This window comes from Sus scrofa, chromosome 16, assembly GCF_054392235.1.
Source record: "Sus scrofa isolate SSC_HxYL_T2T_F1_AM1 chromosome 16, Sscrofa_HxYL_maternal_Yorkshire_Landrace_v2.0, whole genome shotgun sequence".
In the NCBI taxonomy this organism is placed as follows: domain Eukaryota; kingdom Metazoa; phylum Chordata; class Mammalia; order Artiodactyla; family Suidae; genus Sus; species Sus scrofa.
Window position 1 is genome coordinate 58,265,501 of NC_139398.1, and position 19,136 is coordinate 58,284,636.

At 40.1% G+C, this 19,136-nt stretch overlaps 1 protein-coding gene across 1 annotated transcript in view; it reads left to right on the forward strand.

Moving 5' to 3' along the window:
* LOC146395592 (uncharacterized) overlaps positions 1-19,136 on the forward strand; it is a 795,612-nt gene that overhangs the window by 762,982 nt on the left and 13,494 nt on the right. The window contains exon 1 of the transcript XR_014831458.1: positions 15,453-15,650. The gene's annotated coding sequence lies outside the window, so the exon portion shown is untranslated. Of the gene's footprint in view, positions 15,651-19,136 lie in introns of the transcript that reaches the window.

Consider the following 19,136-nt stretch of genomic DNA (forward strand, 5'->3'; position numbering starts at 1 on the left):
GCCAAGTTCAAGAAGATGTGATCATAAAAAAAATGTTATTATAGCTCTTCCTGAATATCCCCCACTTTCTCCATCTCTGGTTCAATCCCGAGTGTAAAACGCATGCAGGTGGAAACCTACTCCCAGAGAGAGGACCTCGCCTACTCCTATCTCAAGAAAGTTGACATTTGGGGTGGTGTGGGTTTCTATTTATTGAATTCATTGATCCTCAGATTTTCCTCATGGTAAAGGCAAGGGCAGCAAATGTCATAAGAAAGTCACATTTTCCAGTGTTTTCTTGGTATGCCTCACACAGTAACCATCCTCATAAAATGAATTTCTCTCTCAGCTCCTCAGAGCGTTGTGCCCAGTGTATGAACTTCTGAGCAGTCACCTAAGAACAAAAAGCACCATGAGAGTGATTTTCTTTTCCAGTCTGTGTTTTCAAGGTCTAGCTGTGAACTCGTTCCAGTCTGTGTTTTCAAGGTCTAGCTATGAACTCGTTCCTCATTAGCTGAAACTATAGAGATCCACAGGCATTCTCATCCTCGCTTACAAAAGGCCAAATTTTCAGGATATATGTCCCATCCTTTTTTGTTTGTTTTTAAGGGCTTTTTAATGGGGGAGCTCTCTAGTGAAGCAGAGCATTTTGACCTTCAAATAGAATTAAAAATGGGGAAGTTACCATAAAGGCTCAGCAGAAACAAATCTGACTAGCATCCATGAGGATGCAGGTTCGATCCCTGGCCTCGCTCAGTGGGTTGAGGATCCGGCTTTGCTGTGGCTGTTGTGTAGGCCAGCAGCCACAGCTCTGATTTGACCCCTAGCCTAGGAACCTCCATATGCTGTGGGTGTGGCCCCTAAAAATACAAAAAGAAAAAGAGAGATGAATGAATAAAAAGAATTGAAAACTCTGGAGAAAAAAAAATTCTTCCAACTTTTTGCTGAGAAGAGCCTAAAGAAGCTGCTGGAGAAGTTTACACAGAGTAGAAGATTTTAGCAAATACTGAAAGTAATTTGCTGTATGTGAACCTTAATTAAAAAAAATAGCCTAATATTTAGACAGCTTCTTCCACACAGAGATCTCCAAACATGAGCTCCCTGGTTCATCCAGCAGCCTTGGGGTCACTGACTCATCCCTTTCCTATGGGCAGAAGTTCTCGCCAACTCACATTCAGGGGGCTCCCTCCTCCACATCCCTAAACACAGTCCTTCTCTGTTTCCACTCTTGTTGAGATTCATTTCTGACTTCTCCTTTTTCCTCTCAGCAGTGCACAGAAATGGCCAACAGGTCCTGAGTTCATTCTGGCAGAACAGGCTTCAGTCAGCTGTTTTACAAGTGCTCCTAGAGACTGGATTCAACCCCTTCAGAGAGGAGTCCCCATAAGCTCCATTCAAGGTTATTTCTCCTAACTTACCAATCTAAATCCCTAGAGTTGGCCTTGTGTCCTACTTTTATATTTTCCATTTCATGAGATGAAGAATGGCTGGTCCCCCACTTCCTATGATCCCCTTGTATAAACTAGCCAATAGAAATTGGTTTATGTTTTTATTTTATCTCGCCAAGCAAAAGAATGTGGGTTTCTTTAATCTCTTTTCATTTGCTTTTTCTACCATCTTTTTTTCATTTTCTACCATCTTCATCAGTCTTTGCTTTCCTGCCTCCACTGGGGAGTTGCTAACCTAACATAGTCCTCTCTGTAGGGTCTAACCATTACTAGTTTGTTGGGAGATGTCCTTCTGGCTGCTTCATTGGTTTATGCTCCAGCCCTGAACTGACCTTTTGAAAACCAGTTTTGGTTTTCTGACTCATATTTTGATACCCAATTCCTTAAACATATGTAAAACCAATACTGCCTTTGTGCAGTCACTTTTTCTTCTTGCTCTGCAGCCACTCTCAGATGCCAGCATTCATTTGGCTTCCTCCAAACAGTTTGGCAAACAGGTTTTGAGCTCTGATGCCACTTTTCCCTGTGGCTCATCCCTAGTTTGAGGATATAACTCTGGCTATGGAGAAACTCTACCCAGGAAGTCCCCATAATTATCTAGCTTTTCTCTGTGTCTTCAGCATCCTTAACCACCAATACTGCCTGCTTTCCCACACTGCTCAGGGGAATTTAGAGAAATATATAGAGCTATATAATCAAGATCAGGTTCTCAAATCTTAGGTATAGACATTTATTTAAGGTAAAAAAAATTAATACGGTGAACATGTGAATGTCACTTATTTAATCGAAGAGTTCCCACTGTGGTAAAAGGGGATTGGCTCTGTCTGCAGCACCAGGATGCGGATTCAATCCCCCATCTGGCACAGAAGGTTAAGGATTTGGCATTGCCAAAGCTGCAGCACAGTTTGCAATTGTGGCTCAAATCTGATCCCTGGCCTGGAAATTCCATATGCTGTGGGGTGACCAAAAAATTTTTTAAAAATTAAAAAAAAATAATTTAAATGTTACTTAAATATCTATAAGCATTAATACAGGCACAAACTCCTTATATCTATAGCTGTTATACCAGTATCCAGCCAAAATAAAATTAAAAATTGTATATAAACCAAAAATGTGCAAAATTCAAATAAAGTCATTGAATGCAGACAATGAAGTTGTGTTGGAATGAAATCCTCTCACTCAATGTGAAAAGAGCACTATCTGCAATGGCAAAGATTCTTTTGAGTTTTTCATATCTATAGTGTTGTTTGTGATGTGATGATTCCATTTTAGTAGCATATTTTCCCATCAAAATTTCTGTAAAGCCTTTGACCTTGTCATGTCTTTGGAACTTCATTTGACTGGAACACATTATTTAGGGGTTAAATTTCTCTCTCTTCCTCTCTATTAGACCTCTAGGTTACTCTGCTGCAGTTTTCATTTCCATAGTGTCCCATCATATTATCAGTGCATTAAATCATTTACAAAATTATTACTTTATAAAAAAGATTTTCAGTTTAAAATATTTTGCCGTTCAGATGAAATAATATAAATGTAGCAGTAGATGTAGGACATTGGTTATAGATCATAGGTAGCTTGAGAAGTTTCCCAACATTTTAAAAATTACTTGAAATTCCTTTAAGGATTGAAAAACCAACCTATAGGTACATTTGTAGATATAAAGATAAACGCAGATGCCCAAATCTGCCGACAAGGGTCCATCATCCAAATAATGAAAAATTTGCTTCTTTTTTTGTCATCTAAACAAAAATATAAAATTTAGAGTTTTTTTATTGGGACCTCACAGACTCTGGAGAATATGTCCATCAACTTTGGGTACAAAGAAATTCACTTTCAAGAATAGCGAAGACTTTTAGAGTAGAAAGGGGCCTTTGAAAATGCCTATGGAGATTAGGTCATCATAGTTCATCCCCTTCACTTGAAATGAGGGGATAGAGAACTAAGGAAGTTAGATTGTTGTTTAGCAAGAGATCCTGGTCTCCAGATTCCAAAGTCCCACCCCTTTCTACTATATCAACATTTACCAAGGAGTTTGACATTTAGGATGCCACCCCGCATATGTAATTTACCACACATAATTCACACACTCAAAGTCTCCTGACTCTCATAACATATTCTTATAAGCCAAAGTATTATATTCTTGACAACAAATCTTATAAAATTCTAGCATTTCACCTTAAGTGATTCTTTAATGAATATCTATTTCTGAAGACTATAATTATTAATAACCTCTGTATAAACTAACACTTCACTGCATTTGTCATAAGGTTACTTCTCACCAGTTTCAAAGATTGCCTAGAGCTTTTAATTTTTTAAGTGTGCTCATCTCTCTACCATTCTAAAGCTCCTCCATATTTCTCCTCAAATGATTCTCTTCTCTCAAGTCCAAGTTTCTTGTAAGTGGAGTATAAATTTCATGTCTCCATTTTTTTCAGTAACCCACATATGTGAGATTCTGTTTTCATTACTCTATTGAAATTGTCCGTTCAGAGGCCACACTGGACTCTTGCTATATCTAGTAGACTCCCTGCATTATTCTATTTACCTTCCTTTAGAACATAGGCCTTGTCCCTCAAACTTCTTCCCTGGTTTTTCCAGGGTTTCTCTATGTGCTCTCCTGATGGCAATTTTTCATCTTCCCTGGTTTATCTCCCCAATTTCATCAATATTGATATTCCTTAGGATTTGTCATTGTTCTTGTTCTTGCCTTAGGATGCATAATCTCTGTGGTAAATTCATGTGGATCCCATACACTAATGATGCCCAGATGCATCCCTGTAACCTATCTCTTTTCTCTTTCCCCAGAAAAGTATTTCTGGGAAATGAAAACTTTGAGAGAGAAGCATAAGATTCCATGCCTGCAAAAAGCCAGAGATAATAATAATAATTTCTGGGTGGGAGGAAAGAGAAAATGAAGAGTTTCAAGAAGGGAGTAGTCAGCTGGTTGAAATACCATGGTAATGTCCAATAAGATGGGAATCGAAGTACTTTTTTTGACTGAGCTAGTGGAAGGTCACTGGAACCTTGGCAAGAGCAATTTGGGATCAAATGTAGATTGAAAGGAGTTGACAAGTGAATTAGAAGAGAAGAAATACAGACTATGACTATGGAGAATGACAGCCACTTAACAGTGGAAGAAAGGGGAGATAGAGAAATGACTAGAGAGGAATCTAGGGTCAGAGGAAGGACGCATTTTTTTTAGCCAAAGAGAAGGAGCCAGGACAGAGAAGGGGAAAAGATACAAAAGAGAGGAAGCCACGTACCTGACCAATTTTCGGGCTATTGAGCCTTAAGGAGGAAAAGAACCACCTGTTCCATTGATTTGTTGTAACAGAGGTGAGTAATTGTGATACAGTTCTTGTTTTTCTCTTTGAAATATGAAAATAAGAGGCAAGGTCATCTGCAGTTCATAAGGAAGGTGGTGAGAGTTTTGAGGAGAGTTGTGATTTTTAAAAGGACCTGACCAGGCTCATAATGTGTACACTATTCTAAAACACAGATCCAGTCATAATACTTTTGGGCTCCCAGTTTCCCACAGGATAAAATGCCTCCCCACAGCAAGTTCCACGGTGGAGTGTCCACCACACCTACAAACCATCAACCCCATCACCCCCCACCCCCCACCCCCGTTCCAGGTCCTAACATCACCATTCTCCAAACATGCCACATGCAAGAACCCTCGGCCTAGAATTCCCTCACCCTCACTTCTCTGCCTGGAAAACCTCCATCCACTTTTCAAAATTCAGTTTAAGAGTTTCTCATTGTTCCTGGATCGTCCTCACTTTTACTAACCTGTTTTCCTGTTACCTCACTTTCACACCTTCATTGTTTCTGCATCTACTTAGTTTCCCATCATCACTCTATGTCTGTATGGTATTTTAAATCCCCTCAGGATGTGTACTTTCAATTATTTAATTAACTAGCACATGAATATGTATTAAGCAATATCCAATCCATAATTTCAAGAAGCCCCCAGGGCACCAGGCAGCCATAATGCAGTGTGACTTGAGCTGTAACTGAACACTGACCAAGGATGAGGAGGGTACCTGAGGCCATCAGAGGCTTCAAGCATACCTGTGCCTGTGTCTTCCCCTCCTACAAAGAGCCCCATGGCAAGTTCCCTGAAGGCCAAGGCATAGCCTTGTCCAGTAGTGTGTGTGCCACATGGACCATCACCTTGGGGTGGCTCTGTAAATGTAAACTGGCCTTGTCTTGAAGAAGTCACTGTACAGCTCTTTCAGGAATGTCTGGGCTCCTAATGTAATCCATTTTAACTAGAAAGATTATTCCTTTTAAGGTTTTGTCCCTTTCTAAAATATCTGCTCATGGTCCTTGACAAAAAAATGTCCTCTCTGATGCCATCCTTACTACCCTCCCCACATCATCCATTTCTTGCTCTGTCTGCCATTTCCCTCTTCACAAGGACCCAGCCAGGGTCAAATTCCTCTCCTGTGCTCACCACCAAAGATTTGGCTTCTACTTTTCTTCACTTCCTTTTTCCATAGTAATATTTGTTGTTGTTGTTAAGTTGCCTGAAAAAGTCCACGATTATTGTGTAGGACTTCTTTCAATAGAATGGGCAGGAAGAAAGGAAAGAAGAGAGGAAGGAAGGAAGAGAGTGAGGGAGAGAGGGAAAGGAAAGGAAAGGAAAGAAGGAAGGAAGAGAAAGGAAAGGAAAGAAGGAAGGAAGGAAAGAAGAAGCAGGAAGGGAGGGAAGGGAAAAGTCCTGCCTTTTGGCTTTCAATCTAGTGTGACTTCTGTTTTAGGTACTGGAGTTGCTAAATAGGAGAGTCACTGTTATCTGTTTAATTCAAAAATCATGATTTTCCTGTGAACTGTTCTAATCTTGGCTTCAGCAGCAGATGGTCTTACACCTAAAATAAGACTAGCTTCACGCCTACTTGTTTTCTGTTTAAATTCTTTTTTATAGGATGATGAAAGGCTGCAGGTTAAAATGTTCACATTTGCTGTGATTACTTATTGCAGAAGTTTCCAGACTTGAAAGATGCAGCTGTAAAATATACAACAAAGCCTGCTTATCCATGTCTCGCCAGGCCTTGACACTGTTTGCATAGGGTCTAGCGGACCCAGGCACTCAGTACCTGTCTTAGTGCACTGGCCCATGATGGTTCAAGACACCAATTTTTTCTTAAGGTGGGAGTCATAGTCCTGTAATATGGAATATGGAATATTCCTGCAATTCTCTCTTTCTGACATCCAAGTCTTTCAGATTACACATACAATCTCCTTTCCTCCTAAGATTCATTTTCAGCAACAGGGCAACTGTTTGTACATTAGGGTTCCCTCTTTATCAAATAGGAGCACATTTGGAAGACCAATATTTCTTGAACAGATGAGACAAGAGTTCAAGTCTCATGTCAGAGTAGTGAGTAGTAGACAATCATAGGGACATTGGGTTTGGTCAACTGCAGGGTTCTTGTTTGGTTTTGCTGATGTGGACATGCAACTTTGGGGTGAAACCTAATTTTTCAGGACCACAGAAACATGGTTGAGAGCTGCCACCTTCTCAGCTCTTCCTGCAGGCTCATCCTTTGGCCTTCCTTCTAAGTAAACATCGATTAAATATTTTAACAGCACTCTTGAAAGAGGAGACAAATCACCAGCCTGTCCAGAGAATCCAGTGTCTTTTTCTCCTTGCTTGGTGGTAGCAGATAGCTCAGAACTCCTCACCGCCTAGCTTGTGTTGCTTTTCGTCTAACTCATTCCCTTATATCGTTGCCAGTGTTCAGACTCATCAGCCACTACTTTGATGACATGTATCCTCCCAAGGTCTTCTAGAATTTTCCCTCTTTTGACTTGGCATTCTACTTCTGAGAAAAATTTCAGTGTCAACTCTTTATTCCAGAATATGCTGAATAAAACTAGCTGGGCACCATTTCGGAGGTCCCCCCATGCCACCCCCACCCCCCATTCAGAGAAGGGCCTATTTTCTTTGGGTGGAAGGTTGTAAGCATATGGAATTCGTTACCAGAAGAGTTGGTTCGGGCTGTTTCCGATCCCCAAGCCAGTTCCCTAACCATGACAAAACATTCCCCACAATCTCATCATGACTCATTTTTATTTTTAAATAACCTCTGCTGTGGAACTTTGTCAAGGCTTTTTGAAAGGTTAAAGAAATTATGTCCGCATGCTTTTGACCTCCTCAGAGAATTTAAGTAAATGAAGCACATTCTCTGCTCAGAGAAATCACTGGTTTGCTGAAGATCCTATAACTGCCCTGTAACTCCTAGATGTGAATTTATCTAAATCTTAACATGTGCTCATCCTTCTACCCCCTGTCAGGGGATATAAAGGCATAAAGATATACAGACATAGTCTTTGGTATTAAACTGCTCGAAATCAAGACAGAGAGGCTAAAAAAAAGTCACAAAATCATGAGTGAACAATAACATACATGAGTGTGGTGGTGACTAAAATTATAAAAGGAGTTGGGAAAATCAAGTGCATTCAGAAGAAGATGGAAAAGCTTCATAGAGAAGAAAGCCCTTGAGTTGGGTCTTAAAAGCTGAGTGGGGAGTTCCCATCATTGCTCAGTGGTTAGCGAATCCGACTAGGAACCATGAGGTTGTGGATTCGATCCCTGGCCTCGCTCAGTGGGTTAAGGATCTGGCGTTGCCATGAACTGTGGATGCGGCTTAGATCCTGCATTGCTGTGGCTCTGGTGTAGGCCGGTGGCTACAACTCCGATTCAACCCCTAGCCTGGGAACCTCCATATGCTGCGGGAGCGGCCCTAGAAATGGCAAAAAGACAAAAAAAAAAAAAAAAAAAAAGCTGAGTGGGATTGATAGAGACAGGAAGAAGGGAAGAAAAGGGATGCCAGGGGTTTTCAGATATCAGAGAAATAAAAGATAGGGAAATAGTGTGAGCAAAGACTAGCAGTAGAATCATCTTGTTGGGGTGGAGGAAACACATGAAGGAGTCTGACAGGTTGCAAGAAACAAAATGAAGAAAGGCCTGGAACAACCAGTCTCAAGAGTTGGAACCTGATAATAGAGGTGATAGTTATGAAGGACTATCTTTAAAATCGAATGTTTCAAAGAAAACGAGTTGTTGATAGATGGGAAAGAGAGATGATTTACTGAAGGGCCAGTGAGGCAAGCCAAAATTGAGTATGTTAAATTCTGTTTAGATCAGAATAGAGTAAGCATGAGTGAAAAAGAAGGGAAAGAGCTCAAGAAGGAGAAATGGAAGAAGGGAGGAATGGTAAATAATGGGTGTGAAGTTCTAAAGGATTTATTCTTGGTACCAAAATCTGTTTCCTAGGGCTGTCATAGCAGAGCACCACAAAATAACAGAAGTTTATTTTGTCATCAGTCTGAAGGCTAGAAGTCCCAAATTCAGGTGTTGGCAGGGCTATACTCCCTTGAGGGCTTCATGGAAGAATCCTTCCTCACCTCTTCTGGCTTCAGGTGGTTGCCAGCAATACTTGGTGTTCCTTGTTTTGCAGCTGCTGACTCCATCTCTGCCTCCATCTTCACAGGAGCTTCTTCCCTGTTGCCTGTATCTCTCCACATCCTCTTCTCTTCTTGACAAGAGTCATTGGATTTAGGGCTCACCCTAATCTAGTATGATCTCATCTTAAATAATCCTATCTGCAAAGACCTTATTTACAAATAATGTCCCATTCTGGGGTTCTAGGTGGACATGAATTTGGGGGGAACACTCTTCATCCCAGCACACAGGATAAAATCCAGAAAGCACATGGAGGGGTTAGTCTTACAGGATTTTAAGGAGAGGAAATTGTAAGGGAAGAAAACATCTTCCTGCCTTTTTTTTTTTGGTCATTGTAAAGCAGATTTTTTTATATAATGATTTTTATTTTTTTTCATTATAGCTGGTTTACAGCATTCTGTCAATTTTTTGCTGTACAGCAAGTTGACCCAGTTACACATACATGTCTATTTTCTTTTTTCTCACATTATCATGCTCCATCATAACCAGACATGGTTCCCAGTGCTACACAGCAGGATCTCATTTCTAATCTACTCTAAAGGCAATAGTTTTCATCCATTAACCCCAAGCACCCAATCCATCCCACTCCCTCCCCCTCCCCCTCCCCCTTGGAAATCAGATTTAGAATGCTTTATACCAGAAACAGAATTTATACCAGTTAACAAAGTATATCAACATGTATGTCAATGTATATTGTTACTTTTATGTTTCAAACTCAGAATTAATATCTATAACTTCTGAATAAGCATTATACAACAAAATGTTACTGGGTTTTTTTTCTATAACTTAAGAACTATTTTTTCTTTTTCTTATTTTTCACTCAGTTTTATTACATTTTCTTTTTTTTTTTCCCCACTGTATAGCGTGAGGACCCAGTTACACATACACGTATACATAATTTTTTCTCCCATTGTCATGTTGCATTGTAAGTATCTAGACATAGTTCTCAGTGCTACACAGCAGGATCTCATTGTTAGTCCATTCCAAAAGCAATAGTTTGCATCCGTTAAATAGTTTCAAATGATGCAACTGACAAGGGCTTAATTTCTAGAATATGCAAGCAACTTCCTGCCTTCTTAGATTTGAGCCGAAGAGTTAAACTGGCATAAGACTGGGTAACAGAAGAAAATCATGCAGGTTTTATTTGATGCTTTTACATGCACACAGGAGTCTTCTAAAGGAAAATGAATACACAAACAAGCTATTAGGCCCCAAAGCTTATTTAACTATTTACTATGCTTTAGTTAAATTACTCTTTTTCCCATTGTGGTTCATAAGGTTAAGGGCCCTACATAGTCTCTGTGAGAATACAGGTTCGATCCCTGGCCTTGCTCAGTGGGTTACTGATCAGGTGTTGCCACAAGCTGCAGCAAAGGTTGCAAATGTAGCTCAGATGGTATTGTTGTGCTGTGGCATAGGCCCCAGCTGCAATTCTGTTCAACCCCTGGCCTAGGAATTTTCATATACTGCAGGTGCAGCTATAAAAAAATTAAAAACTAATCTTGCTTCTTTCAGAGGTTCTGATAACTTGGGGCAGAGTGACATAGAAAGAAAACTCTTCATTCCCTCCTACTCCTCTTTGAAATCACTGATTCTGCTCAAACCCTCATTTTAAGAGTGAGGGAATGGAAACAGAGTATTTGCCCTGGAACCTATTTTGTTAAAGCAGAGGACCGCAAAGAACCACGGCCAGTCACCTCCCAGGCAGTGACCTTCCCTCTCCTAGGCAGTAGGCAGGCTTGATTTGGCATGGCAGTCACCCCAGGAAAGCCTGGCCATTTTCCATAGCTATATTCACAACATTTGAGGAACGCTCAGGCAGCTGTCCTTGGTGTTTCAGGACATGGTGTCTCCCCATAGTGTTGTACAAATTCACTGGAACAGGTGGCTCACCCAACCTTTCTTCATGATGCTGTTGAATATGAACTGGCTGGAGCAGACTGGCCCCACTGTGGGATCCTATTCCTGGGACGCAGATGTCAAACCACACCAAACAATTAAGTCATGTTGGGATCCCTCTTCATCAGCATGTCAAACACCTCTTCCAGGACCCAAATTCAGTCTCCCTGAAAGTTGTCTGATTAAACTTCTAAAAACCTCATGGGTTGTGGCTCTTTATGGCACATATGTTATTTATCAATAAAAAGTGTGTTTTTTTTTTTTTTAATCTATGGATTAACTGCTTGAGTCATGTGCAAGCACTAAGAACAAATGGAAATCCACATGATGTTCTAGGGGAGAACCTAGATTTATGGCACCAGAGTAAGAGCAGACATTTAGCTCAGCTTTAAGAAGCCCCACCTCCACTGCCTTTGACCTCAAGTCCCTCATGTTTGCAAGGGTTTTATCTATGCGGTTATTTTTTACATAACTGGCTTTAGTAACAGATTTTCTTTCCTATTATTTCAGTTGGTTCTGGACTCAATGGAAAACTATCAACAAAAGAAAAATGTTGAAGTAATTACTAAAGATAAATTTGTGTATTTTGGGGGAATGGGTATCAATAAGGCTAATTTGAAAATAATATTGTTTTTATTATTCAGTTCTTTAAAACTTGCTTATTTCCACTTTTCATTCCAATTTATTGGGAATAGACCTTGTGCTTAGAGGTTAGAGCAAAAGAGTTTTTCAGATTGTCTGGGTTTGAAATCCTGCTGTTCTAACTTTACTTTGATCTTCAGCAAGTTAACTTACTTTTCTGAGCCTCAGTTCCCTCATCTGTAGGTATGATGATGATACCTAAATCATAGAATGTTGGCAAGAATTAAATTAAATGAGAAAATTTAGGTAAATTATTTAGCACAGTCATACCTGGTAGATCATAATCACTCTCATACTCTTATTATTATCATTAACAAATTTTTATTATTATTCCATGAGTTTCTTCTCCTGCTTTAACTTATCTAAAAAGTTGGATTTTCTCCCCAAATAATTTTTATTTATTTTATTTTAACTTTATGGTCACACCTGTGGCATATGGAAGTTCTGGGGCCAGAGATTGAATCCAAGCCATGGCTGTGACCTACACCACAGCTGCAGCAGTGGCAGATCCTTTAACCCACTGTGCCAGTCTGTGGATCAAACCCACACCTCCACAGAGACCTGAGCTGTGGCAGTTGGATTTTTAACTCCCCCAAGAGTAATTTTTATAGAAACTCCAGCAGTAAATAACAGAGTAGTAGTCAAAGAGCAGGCTCCCCCTATACTTTTATTTCATAGATAGAACATTCCATATCACTCATTTATTCAACAGCCGTTTTTTGAATTTTTAATACATACAAGGCAATATGATCCAAAACCAGTATATCTTTTCCCCAACTTTAGCTCAATTTTTTTTTAAGGATAGCACATATCTAAAGAAACTCTTCCAAAGGGATGGTGTAATATTGGTTTAGTTACTGTATGACTGTCACACATGTTTTTCAGGATAAAATGCAGTAACTAACAGTGCTGGTGGTTTAGAATGGGCACCAGGAGCCTAGAAATCTTACCTCTGTTGCACACACACACAAAATCAGCTCTGTGATTCCAGGAGAGTCATTTCATCCTCATGAGCATCAATTTCCTTCATCATAAGAAGATGGTCTTCAAATAGCCTAGAAGTTTTCAATCATTTTGGTGAACTGTACTCACAAGTTGATCTAAGGATATCATTAGTTCCTCATCACAAGCATGAACACTCCAACTATAATTAGCACTCAATTTCAAAATTTCCTGCCCTTCCTCAAAGCCCATCTGTAAATTGTGGATTATAAGGTCCTTGAACCACAGGTAAAGAATCCCTGGGCTAGAATAAGGCTCTCTGTTTCACTATTTTGAAATTCTAAACCACATCACCAACACATAGTCTGCCACACAAAAATAGCAGTATTAAAGTCTCTTCATAGATAAAATGTCATTCCACACCTCCAGGTAACTCCTCTTCCACCACTTTCTCTATTGGGAGTTACTGCCCCCATGCTGGTATGAATACCACTTATCAGGGAAAACATCTGCAATCAAAACCCTCGTGAAGATCTTGGCAGTTCCCATTGTGGCTCAGCAGGTTACAAGCCCAACTAGAATCCATGAAGATGAGGGTTCAATCCCTGACTTCATTTGGTGGGTTAAGATCTGGCATTGCTGTGAGCTGTGGTGAAGGTTGCAGACAAGACTCAGATCCTGTGTTGCTGTGGCTGTGGTGTAGGCTAGCAGCTGCAGTTCCAACTAGACCCCTAGCCTTGGAACTTACATATCCACAGGCATGGCCCTAAAAAGCAAAAACAAACAAACAAACAAACAAACAAAACAACCCTTGTGAAGATCTTGAGTAATCCTTCAATCCCATAGAAACTAAAAAATCTCCCCTAGGTACCATAGCTGCTCATGTTTTTGGACCTCCAATCATGAGACCCAGATATTTCCATCAGGAGAAGCATGTAACATGACTTCTTATAAGAAGGCAGCATCCAAGAAAAAAGTGAAAGCCTTGCTGACCATTGAGTATCTTAACATAGAAAAGATAGGGTAATGGGTAAAGAAGAAAAGAAACTGTCCAAGAGAGCAGACAACAAAGTTTATTCATAATTCATATTTTAAAAGGATGCTATCCCAGATGATACCTGCTGCATGGACCAGTCCAGCTGACTCAGAGGTCAGAATAATCCAGCTTCTCACACATAGCACATGCTCTCTCACCACTCATACACATACACACACACACAATTGACAGTACTTGAATTCAAACTAAAGCCCTGGAATAAGAAAATGGTATAGGAGTTCCCCTCGTGGCGCAGTGGTTAACGAATCCGACTAGGAACCATGAGGTTGCGGGTTCGGTCCCTGCCCTTGCTCAGTGGGTTAATGATCCGGCGTTGCCGTGAGCTGTGGTGTAGGTTGCAGACGCGGCTTGGATCCCGCGTTGCTGTGGCTCTGGCGTAGGCCGGTGGCTACAGCTCCGATTCGACCCCTAGCCTGGGAACCTCCATATGCCGCGGGAGCGGCCCAAAGAAATAGCAACAACAACAACAACAAAAGACAAAAAAAAAGACAAAAAAAAAAAAAAGAAAAAAAAAAAGAAAATGGTATAGACAACATTCTAAGATGATCCCCAGTGACTTTTGCCCCTGGATACTTTCCAACTCTCAAGTGTGAGTAGAATCTGAACATATAAAATATCATCCCCATGATTATATTACATTAACATGGCCATATAAAGTAAGGGATTATGCAGGAGTAATTAAGTTCCCAAATTGGTTGACCTTATGAGAGCAGATTATGAAGGTGGACCTGACCTTATCACATAAACTTTCTACATCATAGATCAAAGAGAGAAGAAGCCAGAAATTTGAAGATGAGCCGGAAATATTCAACATGCCATTGAAGATGGAGAGGTCCATGTGGCAGGGAATGTGGGCGGCCTCAAGTCGCTGAGAGCAGCTCCCCAGCTGACTCTAACCAAAATTATGGGGACCTGAGTGCTACAACAGCAAAAAACTGAATTCTGCCAACAAGATGTCTGTATCTTGATTCTTAACAGCCAAGTACATGGAAGAAAACATTATTTCTTCTACCTCTTAAAGAGATGAATTCCTACACCCTCAGGCTGTGCTGGATTTGCCTCAGAGTCAAATAAAACTATGTTATGCTTTCAACAAATATTGAGCTTCAGGTGATATTTTAGGATCTACATATAGAGATATGAGTGAAATTATTAAGATTTTATTTTTAATATTTTAAACCAGTCTAGACCTTTAGAGAAGTAAAAGTTAAGCATTTCAAGTGACTTGGTTTAACACATAATGTTATCATCATGTATATCTGCTTACATTTTAATATATATAATTTTATAGAAATTTTTATAATTAGCAGTGTGTTACATTTGGTAACTTTCATACATAACATATAGCATCTAATAAAAAAATCATTATGATTTTTAAAGTGGCTCTCTGACATCAGGTGAGCACACATTAAATTTTATAATGAATTCTGAGGCTGTGTGGGGCGAATGCGTTAGTTCACTCACCTAATATTTATTGAGCATCCACTAAGTATCACCTATTTTATTAGGCCCTAAGTATAGATGTTACTTAAGAAGCTCACAGTCTATTGAGAGGCCAAAATACAATAAATATACACTCATTATGATTATACATATATACATGCATATATTCATATGTATACATGTATGTGTATGACTAATTTCCTTCATTAAGTGAATCTTTTCCTCCTTAAGAACAAACCCTATGGCCTCTGCAATAGTTTGGATTAATTTGATTAAAAAATAAAATCCTAATAATTTGTGATCCTAGCATCACAAATAATATATAAAGACAGTGACCAGATCTTGGGGTGATGAGTACCTATTACCTGAGCCTTAATGCTCTGATCGCAATGCTAGGCCTATGGGGATCGCTAGGGTACCACCGGCAACAGCAAATCCCAGCCAATCAGCAGCCTGTGTCCTAGCCAGCGGCTGACTTCCCTACCAGCTGCTTGCTGGCTGACCATTGGAGGAAGATTTGTATCACGTGGGTGGAAACTAAGACAATCTGCCAATGAAACACGCAGGAAGCTCTGCGGGGATAGAGAACAAAGCTTCAGGTGTGGCAGCTGCGGCTTCAGAGCCCCAGCCTCTGCAGGCCTTTTTGGCCCAGCGCGGGGAGGCAGGCTGCCCACCGCAGACTGCAGTCCCGGCAGACAAGGGTTCTGGGAGACTTGGATCGCCTGTTTGAGACCACCAGAATCTGGGATCCTCTGCTGCTGGACATGTATGCTATTCCTATTTACCGGATGCCTTTTTAGTTAAATGAAATAGGGTTTGTTTGTTTGTTTGTTTGTTTAAGTTCAGACGTTTGGGATTTCTGTGTTTGCCCTTAGCAACTCCATAAGGAGGAAAAGAGAACACACTTGGCCTGGAGGAGGGGGGTTGTGAGGCGTTGCTGGAGCCCTGACGACTGGGTGGGGGTTGGTGGATGTGGCTCCTGGTCAGCAGGCATCAGTGAAGAGAAATTCATGTGCGGAGGTCAGGAAGGAGGCCAGAGATGGTGTTTTACCAAAAAAGATCAGTGTGACTGTAGCACAGAGAAGAAGAAGAATTTGTAGAATTTAACAATAAATCCTCACTTCTCAGTATCACCAATTTCCAGAATAACCAATTCACCAGTTGTTTAGTTCATCAAAAACTTAAAAATATTATAGCAAACCATTTCCGTAAATGGTTGCAACAGCTTTTAAAGATGTTTCTCACCATTTAGTTTGAGTTGAGGCAGTTTGAAATTCGCAAGAAATGCTCAGTCCCCAAATTATAAACCCATAGATCCTAAGTAGAGAATCTTTGGCCGATTCTTGGAAATGAAGTTAAATAACTTTGGTGAATTTAAACTAACTGGAAACTAATGGAAAGCTGTGTTTGTATGTAGTTTTAAATTGTTGTAACTGTTTTTCCCCAATATCCTCTCATGTACTACCAATGACATTTATTATTCTTTTTTGTCAACCCACATCTGAATCCCCCTTCAGTGGGGAAGTTCCCTAATGAGGCTGGAATGCTAAAAATACCAGCTACTCAATTCCTTGGCTGCTCTGGCAGCTACATGATTTGCTGTAAAACTTATAAAATGGTATAAGCATTACTTTAAAAAAAATTAAATACTGTTGGCAAAGAGTTTGGAATGCTCTTTCACTAGATCTTTTCATGGCTACCTTCCCAAACCCCCCTCACCACCCCCAATAAAAAGTTGCTTCTGTCCACACAATATATGGATTGATTGATCATAAATGTTAAATAGAAGCATTCTAAGAAACGGAAGTCAATGAAAACAATGAAATGAAAACCAGTCAACTAAAATGTGGCAGAAATCATCAGAAGCTGTTTAAAAATCTCACCTAATATAAACCGCCACAAACTTTATGGTTAAAAAAAATATATACTAAAATTCCCCCCAAATGTGTATCTTTGGGATAATTGGTTTCCTGATTCAGTGTGTTTCCAGTGAATCAGTTTTTGGCAACCTGACTTAGAACTAAATAAGGACCAAGAGATGGGAGGTAGAGCGATGTCAAGGCACCAGGCTCTGCACCCTTTCCCAGTTGTACTTAGGAGTCTAGACTCAATCCTGAGAGCATCTATGTATCCTTGAAGGAAATTGACTTGGTCTTATTACATTTTAGAAGGTCTGGGCCAGATAACCTTAACGGTAGTTACATGGAACGAGAAATAGAAGAACTATTGGGAAGATGATAAATTGTTTTATCTTTGCTTATGTGACTTCTCTAGTGAAACAGCAATCATGCATTGATTGGGGTGGAAAAGGAGGGATAAAAATTTAAAAAACTTCTCACGTTTTCCTTGGATTTTGTATACACAGAGGTAACAATTGTTAGATAGCTATTTGCACCTTTTTTATACTTCTTGATCCTTTTTGCTCTATCCTCAGTAATAAAAGTTAAAATTAATATTCTACTATCAGAAAGTTACCTTTCTGCATGATTCTCCCAGTAATTTTGAATATTGCACTTGGTTACTGAAATAATCTCTTCTAATAACTGGCATTCATCAGATGGCCACTTAGTAATTCACTATTGGTGTGAGATTTCAGTTACCTGCTTCACCAGTGTATCTCAAAGCATGTTTCCTTGGTCCACCAGCAGCATTTTCACCTGACATGCTCGTTGAAAATGCAAATTCCTGGGACCCAAGCCAGCCCTACTGAATCTGAATCTGTGGGGTTGGAGCTCCAGGGTCTGCATTTTTTTTTTTTTTTTTTTTTAAGGGCTACACTCGTGGCATATGGCTGTTCCCAGACTAGGGGTCGAGACAGAGCTGTAGCCTCCGGCCTACACCACAGCTCACAGAAACGCCAGATCCTTAACCCACTGATCAAGGCCAAGGATCGAACATGCATCCTCATGGATACCAGTCGGGTTCGCTAACCCCTGAGCCACAATGAGAATTCCCAGGATCCGCATTTTAATGAGCTCTGTCTGTGACCTTTAAGCACAGTGATGTCGGGGGACTCCTTCCTGAGTTAGTGCGCCCCTATTTCAGTTGGGTTGGAATCACCTAGGAGGTTCATTGGACATATAGCCATGGATAACTCCCAGAGTCTGATTGTGTCTGACTCTTGTGTCTGACTGGGCTGGGCTCAGTCTTTTAAGTCCCAGGTACATCCAGCAGGATGGGTGGCTTCACTTTGTACACGTGATGGCCCACATGCAAGTGCTCTCAAAGAAATGACAGCACTTTGCACAGAGTCCCTCTTCTCTCTGGAACATGGTTGGGTGAGCCTAGATGTGTCTTACCCTCTGAAATTCACAATGTGGGGAGGTTTGTTGTGAATCCAAAAAGAAATCTGCCTGAATTTCAGCAGAACGTCTCAATGTATGTGATATACATCGAAGGGAGCAATAGAGAAGCTAGAATAAGTTCTAGCAACTAGAGTTTGCCATGACCCTAGTGGGGTTTCTCTTTTTTTAAAGATAACCTGAATTGTATTTTAATATCTTTGAAGATTGCAAATTAAATCTTATCTTCATGCAACCAAAAATTATATATTTATATTTATGTATATAGACACACATCCCTTTTCTTAAGTGAAAGCAGAAGTGAAGTTACAACTAATAAAGTACTGAAATATGGTTTTTCTGATATGCTAAGGTCCTAATGGCATTTCAGAAAGAGAAGCTGTCCTCTTTACAGCATTAAAAGTAGAATTTCAAACAAATGATTATTGCCTGGCATGAAAAGCAGGTGACATCCTGGATGGCAAATGAGAGCAAAAGCTTGAGAGGGCGCATAAACTATCAAGAGCTTGGTAGTAGCTAATGATAATTGATTCTCTTAGAGACTAATACATAAAGATAGCAATATGTTGTATTATGCTTGGCACGCTTGGTACCACAAAACGGAGAAAGAAAACCTGAAATTTGAGTCAGCAATCCTAGCTGGAAAAGTCACCTTAAAAGGTGACTCTGAACTAATTTTTTCATGAAATCAAGCGTTGCATCAGACGTAATCACTAGCCTTCAGCTCGGGACAATGCGGTAATCGCCGGCGGGGAAAGGTGGATTATCAGCTTTCAGGCAGCTGAAAAGTCAGGTGGCACCAACCTTGTGAAGTGGGTCAATATTTGGACAATTGATTTTCTCTCTCTTCCCTCAGTCTTCAAATGTTAAAGGGCCAGAGAAAAGGGCAGAAGACTTTTGAAAGTTAAGAACAACAGAAAAGAAGGAGAGCACGAGTTACTTTTAAGTTA